The sequence below is a fragment of the Notamacropus eugenii genome, chromosome 6 (genome assembly GCF_028372415.1).
Source record: "Notamacropus eugenii isolate mMacEug1 chromosome 6, mMacEug1.pri_v2, whole genome shotgun sequence".
NCBI lineage: Eukaryota > Metazoa > Chordata > Mammalia > Diprotodontia > Macropodidae > Notamacropus > Notamacropus eugenii.
This window is the reverse complement of record NC_092877.1, coordinates 126,528,115-126,541,000: the sequence shown is the minus strand read 5'-3', so window position 1 is coordinate 126,541,000 and position 12,886 is coordinate 126,528,115. Positions and strand designations below refer to the sequence as shown.

Below are 12,886 nucleotides of genomic sequence, written 5' to 3'. Positions count from 1 at the left end.
ATTCATCAATCACCTCCTGGAAAATATCCCAAAATGAAAACTACTAGGAATATTATAGCCAAGTTCTAGAGTTCCCAGGTCAAGGAAAATATTTTACAATCAGCCAGAAAGAAACAATTTGAGTATCATGGAGCTACAGTCAGTGTAACCCAAGATTTATCAGCTCATACATTAGAAGATGGAAGGTTTGTAATATGACATTCCAGAGGACAAAGGAACTAGGATTTCAACTAAGAATCACCTACTCACCAAAACTGAGTATAATCCTTCAGGGCAAAATATGAACATTCAATGAAACCAAGGACTTTTGAACATTCTTTATGAAAAAACCATAGCTGAATAGAAAATTTGACTCTGAGATATGACTTAAGAAAAATATCAAAAGCTAAACAGAAAATGGAAATCATAAGGGACTTAATATGGTTAAACTGTTCATATTCCTCCACGGGAAGATGATATTTGTAATTCATAAGAACATTCTCATTATCAGGGCAGTTAGAAGGAGTACCTATAGAAAGAGGTCACAGATGTGAGTTGAGTATGAAGGAATTATAACTAAAAATTAAATTAAGGAGTGAGAGAGGAATTTGTCTCACATAAGAGGCAAGAAAAAAGTTCTAACAATGAGGAGGATAGGGAAGAAATGAGGGGCGTGAGTGAAACTTACTCTCTTCAGAATTGGCTCAAATTGGAAATGACATGCACATTCAATTGGGTACAGAAATCCATCTTATCCTACATGAATGTAGGAGGGGAAGGGGATAAGAGATGGGTATAAGGGTGATAAAAGAGAGGGAAGACTGCAGGAGGGGGTAGACAGAAGCAAAACATTTTAAAGGAGGGACAGGATGAAAGGAAATAGGATGGATAAAATAACAATAGTAACTATGAAAAAAAATTAAAGCAAGGTTCACTGATAAACACCTCATTTCTCAAACATGTAGAGAACTTAGTCAAATTTACAAAAAGAAAAGCCATTCCTTAACTGATAAATGTTCAAAAGTTTGGAACAGTTTTCAGAAGAAGTAATCAAAGCTAACTATATCCATATGAAAAATGCTCTAACTCACTTTTGACTGAAGAAATGTATATGAAAACAATTCTGAGGTATTATCTCATCTTTTATATTGCCTAATAGCACAGAAAAGGAAAGTTAGATATGTTGGAGGGAATTTTGGAAAAAAATGAGACAATAATGCACTGTTAGCAGAGTTACAAAATGACTCATCCATTCTGTAGAGCAATTTGGTGCTATGCCTAAAGGGCTGTAAAGCCATGCATACCCTTTAATGTAGTAATACCACTAGTGGGTTTCTTTTCCAAAAAAAGATTAAAAAAATACCCCCAAAGTAAAAAGAATTATATGTACAAAAATATTTATAGCACCTCTTTTCTGGTAGCAAAAAATTGAAAATTGAGAGGAAACCTATCAATTGTGGAATGACTAGACAAATTGTGCCAAGTGATTATCATTGAATACTATTGTGCTATAAGAAATGATTATCTATATATGCCCTCAGAAAAAATCTGGAAAGACTTACCTGTGCTGATGCAAAGTGAAATGTACTGTGTATAATGTAATAGCAATATTTTAAGATGATTTTGCTATACTCAGCAATGCAATGACTCAAGACAACTCTATCCATCTTCAGAGATAGAACTGATGGTGTCTGAATACAGTTAAGCACCATTTTTTCTAGCTTTCCTTATTTTTCCTGAGGATTTTTGTTTGTTTGTTTTGTTTTGGTCTTATGTTTTCTTTCACAGCATGACTATTTTGGAAATGTTTTGCATGACTAAAAATATATAACTTTGTGATGGCAAGCAAAGTAGGGTCTTTTGCTGTTTTTGTTTTAGTATAATCAAGTGTCTCTGATTGAATCTTACCTTTACCAACAAAGAGTCTTTACTAGGAGTAAAATACAGAAACTAGACTTTTTTAACTAGATACAGTATGTGTATTTGTATTGTTAATTATTTTAATGTGATTAAAAAGATCTTTCCCACCCACTAATGGGCCTGGGAAGATTTGTAGGAAGACTCACATCTTTTGTTAATGAGGCACTGTTTCTCAAGAGTTGTGATGCCCTCTTACTCTAAAAAGTTCAAGAAGACTCTAAGGATGAACTTTTACTTTAGGGCTTAATTATTGGAAAAATGTTTTTTGTGCCAGAAGAGTCTCTGGGAAGTTGCTAAGCAGCCTCCCAGCTTTGAAAACCCAGATGTTAGTGCTTCCCTTTCTGGTAACTATGTATGTATGTAATGGTCAGACAGTTGGACCTGTCTATTAATCTATGATGTATGTATTGCTTATGTCAGATATCTGGATGCATGTCTGTGATTTTGATTTCTCTGTATTTTCTCTGAACTTCAGAGTGCTTTTACCCCCTGAAATGTGCATGATTAAAGTGATTGTTGACCCCTCAAAAGTTGCCTTTCTTTTTAGAAAATCAGATCAAAGAACCTGTGATAGCAGTCCCTCCTTTGTATGTAAGGGTGCTTACTATTGCAAGCCTATATCCAATTGTTTGTCTTATCAATGGAGGGGAAAGGAGGAAGGAAAGGAGAGAAATTGAAATTCGAAGTTTTAAAAACAAATGTAAAAATGTTTTGACATTTAACTGAGGAAAATTAGGTACAAAATAAAGAAAAAATATTTTTTGAAAAAACTTAATGTAGTCAACAAGAATGTGTGCCTACTAAAAAGAGTGAACAACAGAAGCATGATAGTGCTATTGACCTTTTCAGGAAGGCTTCACACCACTATCATCTGTGTGTATGCTTCTACCATGATGAACCCTGATGAAGTCAAAGAAAAAAATTCTGCAGACCTTCATCATCAATGTGTTGAAAGGAAAAGCTTACACTTTTGGGTGACTTTAATAACAGAATAAGTACAGACTATTAGACATGATATGTAGTTCTTCGGAGGAATGGCGTTGGAAATAGAGACAATAGTCACTACTGGAGACTTGTGCATCTTATGACCTCATCACGAACACTGTTTTCCATTAACCTAAATGCAATAAAACTTTATGGATGCACCCTCATAGCAAATGTTGGCATTTGATAGACTATATCATTGCAAGGTGAGGAGACAGATAGGATATGAGAGTGACAGATTCTATGTGTGTTGCTAGACTGATCATAGACATCCCCTTAAACCTAATCATTCCCATTCAACCAAATAAACCTTTTCATCAATAATGCTGTCTTCCATTCACCTAAATGCAATAAATCATTGTGGATACATCATCGCTGTCAACATTGACATTTAATAGACTATGGCATTGTAAGGAAAAGATACAGACAGGATGTGAGAGTAAAAAAAAAAAGAGAGAGATTAAGTATGGCATAGAGTGCTGAACCTATCATAGACTTATTGTCTTCAAGTTAAACATTACCATTCAACAAAAGAAGTGGCTCCAAGGAAAGACAACTACCAGAAGACTTAATGTCAACTGATTAGAGTGCTCCTTTGAACACAGACAGTTCATTGCTGACTAGGAATGAAATCTGAACATGGTTAACAATCATGGAGCAGACAAAGAGTGGACTGCTTTCAGAGACTTGACACATAACACTGCACTGCATGTATCCATCTGGGCCAGAACACTTGCAAACATCAAGATTAGTTTAATGAAAGCGATGAGGAAATTCACAAGCTCCTAAATAAAAAGCCAGAACTCCATAGGTTTTGTCAAGAGACCACTTCCTCTTTCTATAAGAAGACAACATTTAATTTCAACTAAAATAAAATGCTAGCAAAACTTAGAGAGATGTAGTTTTTAATTCATTAAGAAGTCAAATGAAATTTTATGGTGATAGTAACCATCCAAAGCACTTTTTATGATGCTCTGAATGCTATTTATGGGGCAAAGAATGGTGTATCTCAAATACTCAGTGGTGATGGAGAAATGCTGATTAGTGATAAGGACTGGGGAGATGGACTGTACACTTCCATAGTCTTATCAACAGACCTTCATCAATCAATGCTGAAGTCATCTCAGGTTGAAGTTAATTTCCAACTGATGAAGTTTTGAAACTCATTAGGCTACTTTCTTGGGGCAGATGTTTATTCCCACTGAGATTTACATGGCAGGGGATCCACTGCTCATTAAAAAGCTGTCAGAAATTGTCCAAGTTACATGGCAAGAGGAGGTTATCTCCGTGAACATCAAGGTTACCTCCATTGACCAATTCCATATAGGAAAAGGAAATAGATTATCCAATGACAATCATGGGTGGGTGGGTTGGTGAGGTCTCTTTCATAGGTATTGCATACAAGACTTTTTGCCAGAGTTCTCTCTAATAGGAAAGAATCAGTGTGGCTTCAGAAAGGCCTAAGGAATACTTGATATGTTTTCTGCTGTCCGATAACTCTAGGAGAAATGCCAAGAGCAGAACAGAAATCTGTATACAATAATATCTGATATGATCAAGGTCTTTGAAACTGTCATTCATGAGGGCTTGTGAAAAAATTATGGCAAAATTCGGTTGCCTTTAGAAGTTCATCAGTATTGTACATCTGTTTTATGACAACATGCTTGCATGGGTTCTAGATAATGGACAATGCTCTTGCACTTTCCCAGTCACCAGTAGGGTTAAGCAGGGTATGTACTTACTCCTGTGCTTTGTAGCAGGATGCTTTCAGTGATGCTTCCAGGCACCTTCAATGAGGATGAAAATAGTATCAAAGTTAGGTACCTTTAACTTGAAAAGGCTTCAAGGCAAGATTAAAATGGAGGAACAGTTGGTGTGCAACTTTTTGTCATTGTTGTTGATGACTGTTCACTCAAGGCAACCTCTGAGGATGAGATGCAAGAAAGTATTGATCAGCTTCAGCTGCTTGTTCTAATTTTATCCTAATAATAAAAACCAAATAATAAACACCAAAAAACAGCATTTCTCCTCCATGTCATCCCTATGTTGAATTATGGGTTACAGTAAATGGAGAAATTTGGAATGGTGTGAATAAGTTCACTATCTTGCATGTGTGATTTACAGGGATCATCTTTGTACACACAGATGTTGACACATGCATGGTGACAGCTAGCTCAGTGTTCGTGAAGTTTGTTAGACTACATACCAACTGAAGATCTACATAGCTATTGTGCTGATCTTATCATTGTATGTCTGTAAAACCTGGGCAGTATAACCGCAACATGCCAGAAATCTGAATGGCTTCCATTTAAATTGTCTCAGGAAGATTCTGAAGATCACCTGGCAAGATAAGGTAGCAGACAGTGAAGTCCTTTCTCAAATTGAACTACCAAACCATTCCAGCTCTACTGCAGTGAGTACAACTCCTACGACCTAGCTATGTTATTCAAATGCCGAAAGTAGATTTGCTCAAAAGACTATTTTATGAGAACTCACACAATGCAAGTGGACACCCAGAGGTTAGATGAAACAATAAAAAGAAATGAGTTCTCTCTGAAGAACTTTAGAATTGATTGGGAGTCATGGGAGACACTGTAACAGGACCATCCAGCATGGCATGCCCAAATCAAAGAAAGCACTGTTCTCTATAAGCAAAGCAGAATTACAGTAGTAGTTAAAAAAAAAGATGAGATGTGAAATGTTCATATGGACCAATTGTTCCCAATCCAGTATTACACCCTTATGAACTTCTAATGGTCTGATCAGCCACAACTGGACACACTGCACCTTGAACCCAACATAGTGATCCCAATATAGTGATGTCATTTTAGTCCTCTTCAAGAACAAAAGACAGCAACAGTATTATTCTCTATTTCCCAAGCAGTCTATTATGCTTTAGGATTAGTTGTAGTTTTCTAGTACATTTTTCCTTATGTCAAGCTGAAATGTACTCACTTTTATATACCTCCTATATGTAGTTCTAATTTTGTGCTCTAAAGATAAACTGAACAAGTCTAATTCCTCTCTTACATGACTGAGGAAAAAGTTATATTTTTCCATTTCTTCAAATGGTCTTCATTAACCCTCATAAATATTGAGGACTAGTTTTGCTTGTCTGGATATTAACTAGATTAATAATGTTCTTTTCTCTGAGCAAAACTTCATTCTCTACTTTCTTTTCTATTTTTTTAGGTTTTTTTTTTCTTTTGTGTTGTCATTATTGTCTCTTCTTCTCCCCCCCCCCCCCCATCCTATATATAGAGGACAGGTATTCTTCTTGGACCAGAGTTGGGGATTTTCAGCTAACATTCCCTCTTCTTGAGAGATTTTTCAGGGACTGTGACCTTAGAGTTTATAGAAAACTTAAAATCTCTCTTCCTGTAGATTACATTTATGAAGATGATGACTCTTGGAAAAATCTAATATTCTTTTTTGCAATGCTAGTCAAATTTTATTTTTGATCTAAAAATCATGACACAAAATCATTAACTGATATTCATCTTCTAACATTCAAAAAAATCCAGTGACCTATAAAATATAGCTGTGAAAATAATAAAATAAATAGAAGAAAAATATTTGAAAGATTTTATTGATTAAATCTAAAAATGTTCTCTTTCAAAACTTATTTAATGTGACCTACTCATTTATAGAAACACATATTTTCAATTCAAAACCATCTACATTGTTTGCATACTTCAACTTTTTCAGAGAGAAGACACCTGTGGTTTCATTCCTCAAGAACCTAAGATTGAACATAGCTCACAAAAAAAGTATTCTGTGAAAGAAAATTATAATGTTATAATTTTGAACAACTCCACCACAAAACTCCAGGAAAAAAGTTTCATTTTTCCCCCTCAGTTTTATTCCATTTTCTTTCCTCCAAATCATCTTCTAACCTTTTGCAGCCTGGCTTTAGTTCTCACCATGGGAAGGAAACTGATCTCTTTATCATTAAGTTCAATGCACATTTCTCAGACTTCATTTTTCTTACCATTTCTAATGTATTTTACTGTTGATCTTGGCCTTCAGCCCCTCTTTCTGAATGAGCTCTTCTCCTTAGGATTTTTGCCACACGATTCTGTGGTGATTCTTGTCTGAGAAACCTGATTAACACTTGGCAGAATCATCATCTATGTCCTAGCCCTTCAATGTGGGTTCAATTTAGGGCTCTGTCTTGGGCCTTGTCTCCATACATTTTCCCTCTTCATGATTCCAACAGCTTCCATAAATTCAATGATGGTCTCTACTAATACCAAATGTGCATATTCAGAGAGAACACGTCTCTGAGGAGGATGCAGCCTGATGCATTCTCTACTAGAATCACGTTGAGTCTTACAATATTTCTTCACTAAAATTTTTGAGCTAAACTTTAACCAAATGACAGCAAAGGGGAGGGCTGTTCATCATTCCTGAGATGCATCATCTGATCTTTCTCATGAGCTCAAGTTCTGCATTTTCAATTTTGTGGTACATATCTACAACTAGATATTCTGAAGGCAGCTAAAGCTCATCTTGTCCACATTAATGCCTTCTCATAACTGCAGTTTTCTCACTAGCCTCTTTATACAATCAGTTGCCAAGCTTATTGTTTTATACTATTTTTATTTCAAAAATTGTTTCTTGCATTCATGACATTCTTACCATGAACATCACAATTTATCTCATGCCTTCATGAAAACTTGTCATAGGTAATAAGGTATTTGATCCCTTTTTATCTGGTCTCTGTCTTCTCCAAATATTCTACCAAACATCTGTCAAATCAATATTAGTAAATATAGCTGATCCATGATTCCTGTTCTATAAGCTTCAGTGGCTCTCTACTGATGTTAGAATAAATTTTAAATGATTCTGCTTGCTATTTAAATCACTATACAATCTTTCTCCATCTTCTATATTTAGGCTGACTATGCATTACCCAACCACCCAATTTTAGGGTCCACCCAAATTTCCCTCATTTCTATGCCTCCCAGACAACATTCCATTGCTTATCTCCCATCGTTGTACTTTTTGTAAGATTTTCTCCCATGTGTCCAATGTTTCCACTCTTCATCCCTTCCTCCTTGAAAACTAGGTCTCTTCATTGTTCAGTTATAGTGTTACTGTTGTCAGAAATATTTTAATTCCAAATTTTTGACTCCTCTTATTCCTCCAAAATTATTTTGTATATATGGCATATTTACTTAGATAATACAGTGAAGGGGAATAAATGTTACCTTTGGAGTCAGAGGATTTGAATTCAAAGCTCATTTCTGACACTAGTTGTGTGAAGACATTATCACTTGATAGCCCTAAATTTCAGTAACCTCATCTGTAAAAATATTGCTATACTACCGGGCAGTATCTTAAATCATTTCTACCTCTATGATCCTCCAGTACTATGTATCCTCAGTTTCTCTGAGGGCAGAAAACTATCTGAAGTTTAAAAATCTCTGCCTAGCACCTACCCATGAACTTAGAAACTATTCATTGATTTATTCAACAAGAAAAGATATTTCTAGTATGATGTTGGAATAAATATAATGGACTTTGAGACAAAATGCAAAAGTAGAAGTTCTATAGCTTAGCTTTGCTACTCATTAGCTTCCAGACCTCTGTTAAATCACTTTATTTCTTTGCCCTCCCTATCGCCTCCCCTTTGCACAACAACATTATGAAGGCTGAGTAATCAGTTCCTACAAGAAATGCCTTAGTTTTATTGGATAATACAACCATATAATAGATAATAATGGAGAAAAGAAGATTTTTCTTTTAAAAAGGAAATACCAGTGGAAGTGACCTAGGACATGAGTCTGTGGATAGAAGGGACCTCAGAGGCCATCAGGTACAGAGGAGTAAACTGAGGTCCACCAAGGCTAAGTGATGTGCCCAAGGACTCCTGGAGTTCAGATACAACCCTGTGTCTGGGGAACCCTGATAGCTGGAGAGGATCCAAGCTGGATGAAGGAATTTGTGAACCACTGTGGTATGAGGGGTTGTGATGGATCCATTTAGGACCCAACATCTGGCAGCTGAACTAGAGGTGGAGATGATGGCCAGTATGTAAAACAGGATGACCAGTGTATTCCACCAGAAGTGTATCCCTCCCCATTACAAGGAAGCTGAACTTTCCAAGGAGGAATCTGTGTGTCTGGATCAATGTGTCTCTGAGTACTTGGACATCCATGAGCAAATGGGTAAAAAACTGACAAAGTTATCCATGAAGGATGAAAAGTTGATCAAGAGGATGCAGCAGGCCTCAGGGTCAGCATGAAGGCCCCCAGAGACAGTGAGCCCCTGGCTCTGTACTGCAGCCCTAGCCCTTTTGCATTTGTAAATAAAATAATTGATGGTTATTTTTTTAAAAAGGAAATATCATAAAGGAATAAAGGGATAGAGCAACTTCATGTTTATATTTTATTTTTTTCCCTCCTTTCTTTCTTTCTTTCTTTCTTCTTCCCTCCCCCTCTCCCCAACCTCCAAACCCCACCCCTATCCCTGTCCTCTTTGTTTTCTGTTCTATTTACTTTTAGCCAGAACTTTGGTGTATATAAATAGATTTTATAAGAAAAACCAAACAAAACTTCCTTCCACCCCTTTGGGAAGTTATTTTGTGCTCTCTACTAGAATCATGTTGGGGCTTATCATATTTCTTCCCTAAAATTCTTGAGCCAGACTTTAACCAAATGACAGCAAAGGGGAGAGCTGCTCATCATGTTCATCTTTCAGCCTACTTCTGAACTCTCCCTTAAAATCCTTTTTACTTGTTAGTCTCCATGCACTCCATACAAGAAAATATAATTACAAGAAAAAAAATATAGAGAAACAATAGGTTTAATGGATTAAAGAGACTTCATTTGATATATTTAAACAAAGAATCATAGGCAGTTATTCACACTTTGTTGAGAGAACCATTAGAACCATTAGCAAGTCATTAGCTTTGACTTTGAACTCTTCAAAACCCACCTGAATAGAGAAATAGCTTTAATTACTATGAAAGTTCTGATTATATGCTCTGAATTGGACCAGTCTGAATAGTGGGAGAAGAAAGAAGTGGTGATGTAATGTGCAGAATTGTCTTCAAGTTGCACTGGAATGAGGCAAAGAGAACAGAAGAAAAATATATATTCATTCAGGTTGAAAACTGAATCTTCACAACTCATGCTCATGTACCCAGGGATCTTTTAAAAGAATGTTTTCTTCCAGGTTTAATTCTCTTTTCTTCTCTGAGATCTTTTGACACCTTTTCCTACCTCTGCTTTCCTTTCTTATTTATCTTTATTTCTTCAAAATTCAGAATAATGAAAGCAATGGAATCAAATAAAAAAAAGAGGTACTACAGAAATTCTTTTCATCCTTAGAAATATTTTTTTTCTTTCCAAGAGTAATAGCTTTAGATTTTTGTAAGGTCACACATACTGTAGTAAGTGGCAGAGTCAAAATTCAAACCTACTTACTCGCTCAGAATTTATCTATTTGCCATTGCAATAAATAAGAGAAAATCTCACATCTTTGAACATGATTGGTTTTTCCACATGACATATCCATTTCACCTGTGAATATGGTAGTGGTACTTTTTCTTCATCATCATTGGTGGTTCCTTTCTCTATCATACATGCCACTCCTAGGTAAGGACCTGACTCAACTCCAGGACCTTAACATTCTAGCTAATAAGTCTGTTTTGTCTTTTTTCATCCATTCATGGGAGGAGGAAAGATTGATTAAAAGTTAGTGTTAGAATACCCATAATAAGAAGTTGGGGAACATAATAAACTGTATTGGATAGTGCCCAGAGTTAATTTTTAATGCTAAACATTTCTAGTCTATGAAATATTATTATACCCTCCTATTGATCCTTTAGGCAATCATTTGGAGAATGTCATGTTTAATACTTTAGTATGTCTCTTTGATGTGAGTGCAAATTACAACTGAGTTATGCCTGTATTTAAAAAAAATAAATTGTTATTGATATTTTCTGTTTCTTATATCACTATAGTATCTCTTTTGTCCCTATCCCTACCCCTTCCTGACTGCAATCCAATATGAGAGTATTTTTTAGAGTTTAAATAAACCAGCCCCAATGACTAAAACATTGAAAACATGTGCAATGTGTTGTACCTGTGAAAATCTCACTTCCAGATTTTGACAGAGGGTGTCTTCTAATATTTTTTTCCATTCAAGTCTCACAAGATATTTATAATTTTGTCACATTTACTTTTACTTTTTTGGCAAGTCATTTTTTCAATTTATGTTCTTGTAGTTACTTTGTATATAATTTTCTCAGTTTTGCTTTCTTTAGTCTGCATCAATTCATATAAATCTACCCATGCTTCTCTGTATTCATCACATACATAATTTAATACATTAATACATAATTTCTCATAGTGCATTAATATTCTATTACATTCTCTTACACACATAATATTTAGTAATTACCCACCTGATGGGCATCTACTGTGTTTCAGATTCTTAGCTAACATAAGAAAGGCTCCTATGAATTTATCAAAGCATATGGAACCTTTTTTTTTTTCTTATCAGTGGTTTCCTTGAGGGAAAAACTCAATACCCAAATCCTTGATACAAAGGATAGCAACATTTTAGTAACTTTATTAATATAATCCAAATTGTTTTCTAACATGATTGTATCACTTCAAAGCTCCACTAACAATGCTCTACTGTATAACCCCATTAAACATTGACATCACACATCACTTGTGTGATTTTTGCAAATTCACAGTATGAGGTAAGAGTTCACTGCTATGTTGATTTACATTTCTCTTATTACATATTTAGAATATTTCATGTGTTTGTGAAAAACTGTTGAGTTCTTATTAGAACAGTTATTCATATCATTTGGCCATTTATCTTTTGAAAAATGGCTCACATGCATACATGAGCACATATATGCATGTGCATATACATGTATACATATATACATATACATATATATGTATATATTCATACATATATATATGTGTGTATATATATATATATATATATATATATATATATATATATATATGGAATTGGGGAATTCAGGGATGATATGTATGTATGTATGCATTCCTGTAGTGTTCTGGGAGTATAACTACTTCTGGTGTAAGGGCTGGCCAAACTCTTTTCAGGGCTGTTCATCTGTCTTTGTTGTTTACCTTCAACCAACTTTGATCTGTGGCTCTAAGAAACTGCAGCTTGTGAAATGACCATACCCCAGTAAGCCATCTTGGCAGATGGGCAAAACCAGGTTGAGTATAATTGACAGGTCTGACACCTGTTGGTAATTTCAGGGATTTATATGCCAAGTATGTAAAAACTTCTCCTAAAGGAATGGGTGGATTAGAACAGTTTGTTCCAATTGTCATGAAGGTGTCTGAAGCAGATACCATGGAGAACTTAGGGCTTGATCAAGCCACAAAGAGGCCCAGGTCATTCACTGCATCCTGGGACACTACCCATCATGGTGACTTTTGTCTTACAACTGGTCTTCAATGACTCTGGGAGAGTGAAACTGATGACTTTGTGCATTCCATTTCACTGTAATCTATTTCATGTGAAAATCAAGACATCAGCTGTGATTATTGGTCCTCTGTAAAAAAAAAAGGATGAACAGCACATATCTGTTAAATATATATGTAATGTATGTATATACATACATATTATATGTAATGTATGTATGTATATATGTACACACACATTTGTACATACACATAAGCACACATACACACAGAGATAGAGTTTATATACTTAAGATACCCAACTTTTATCAGAAAAATTTGATACATTTTTCCCACATTTGACCAATTCCTTTATTATCCTAGATACATTATTGATATCCTTGTTGAAAGTTTTTAATTTCAAGTCATAAAATCTACTTTATATTTGCTTATTGGCTCTATCTCTTGGTGATTAAAAAAACATCACTTAACCAAACCTGTGAGAGGTCTTTGTTATGTTAGTCTGGTACTTTTTTTATGGTATGATCTTCAATATAAAGGTTAGATATCCATTCAGAACATATTGTTGTATA

The 12,886-nt window shown here is 35.1% G+C and overlaps 1 pseudogene; it reads left to right on the top strand.

The window, feature by feature from the left end:
* The first annotated feature begins 8,860 nt into the window (after nucleotides 1-8,860).
* On the top strand, nucleotides 8,861-9,133 carry LOC140510596 (mitochondrial import inner membrane translocase subunit Tim10 pseudogene; annotated as a pseudogene).
* Nucleotides 9,134-12,886: the final 3,753 nt, after the last annotated feature.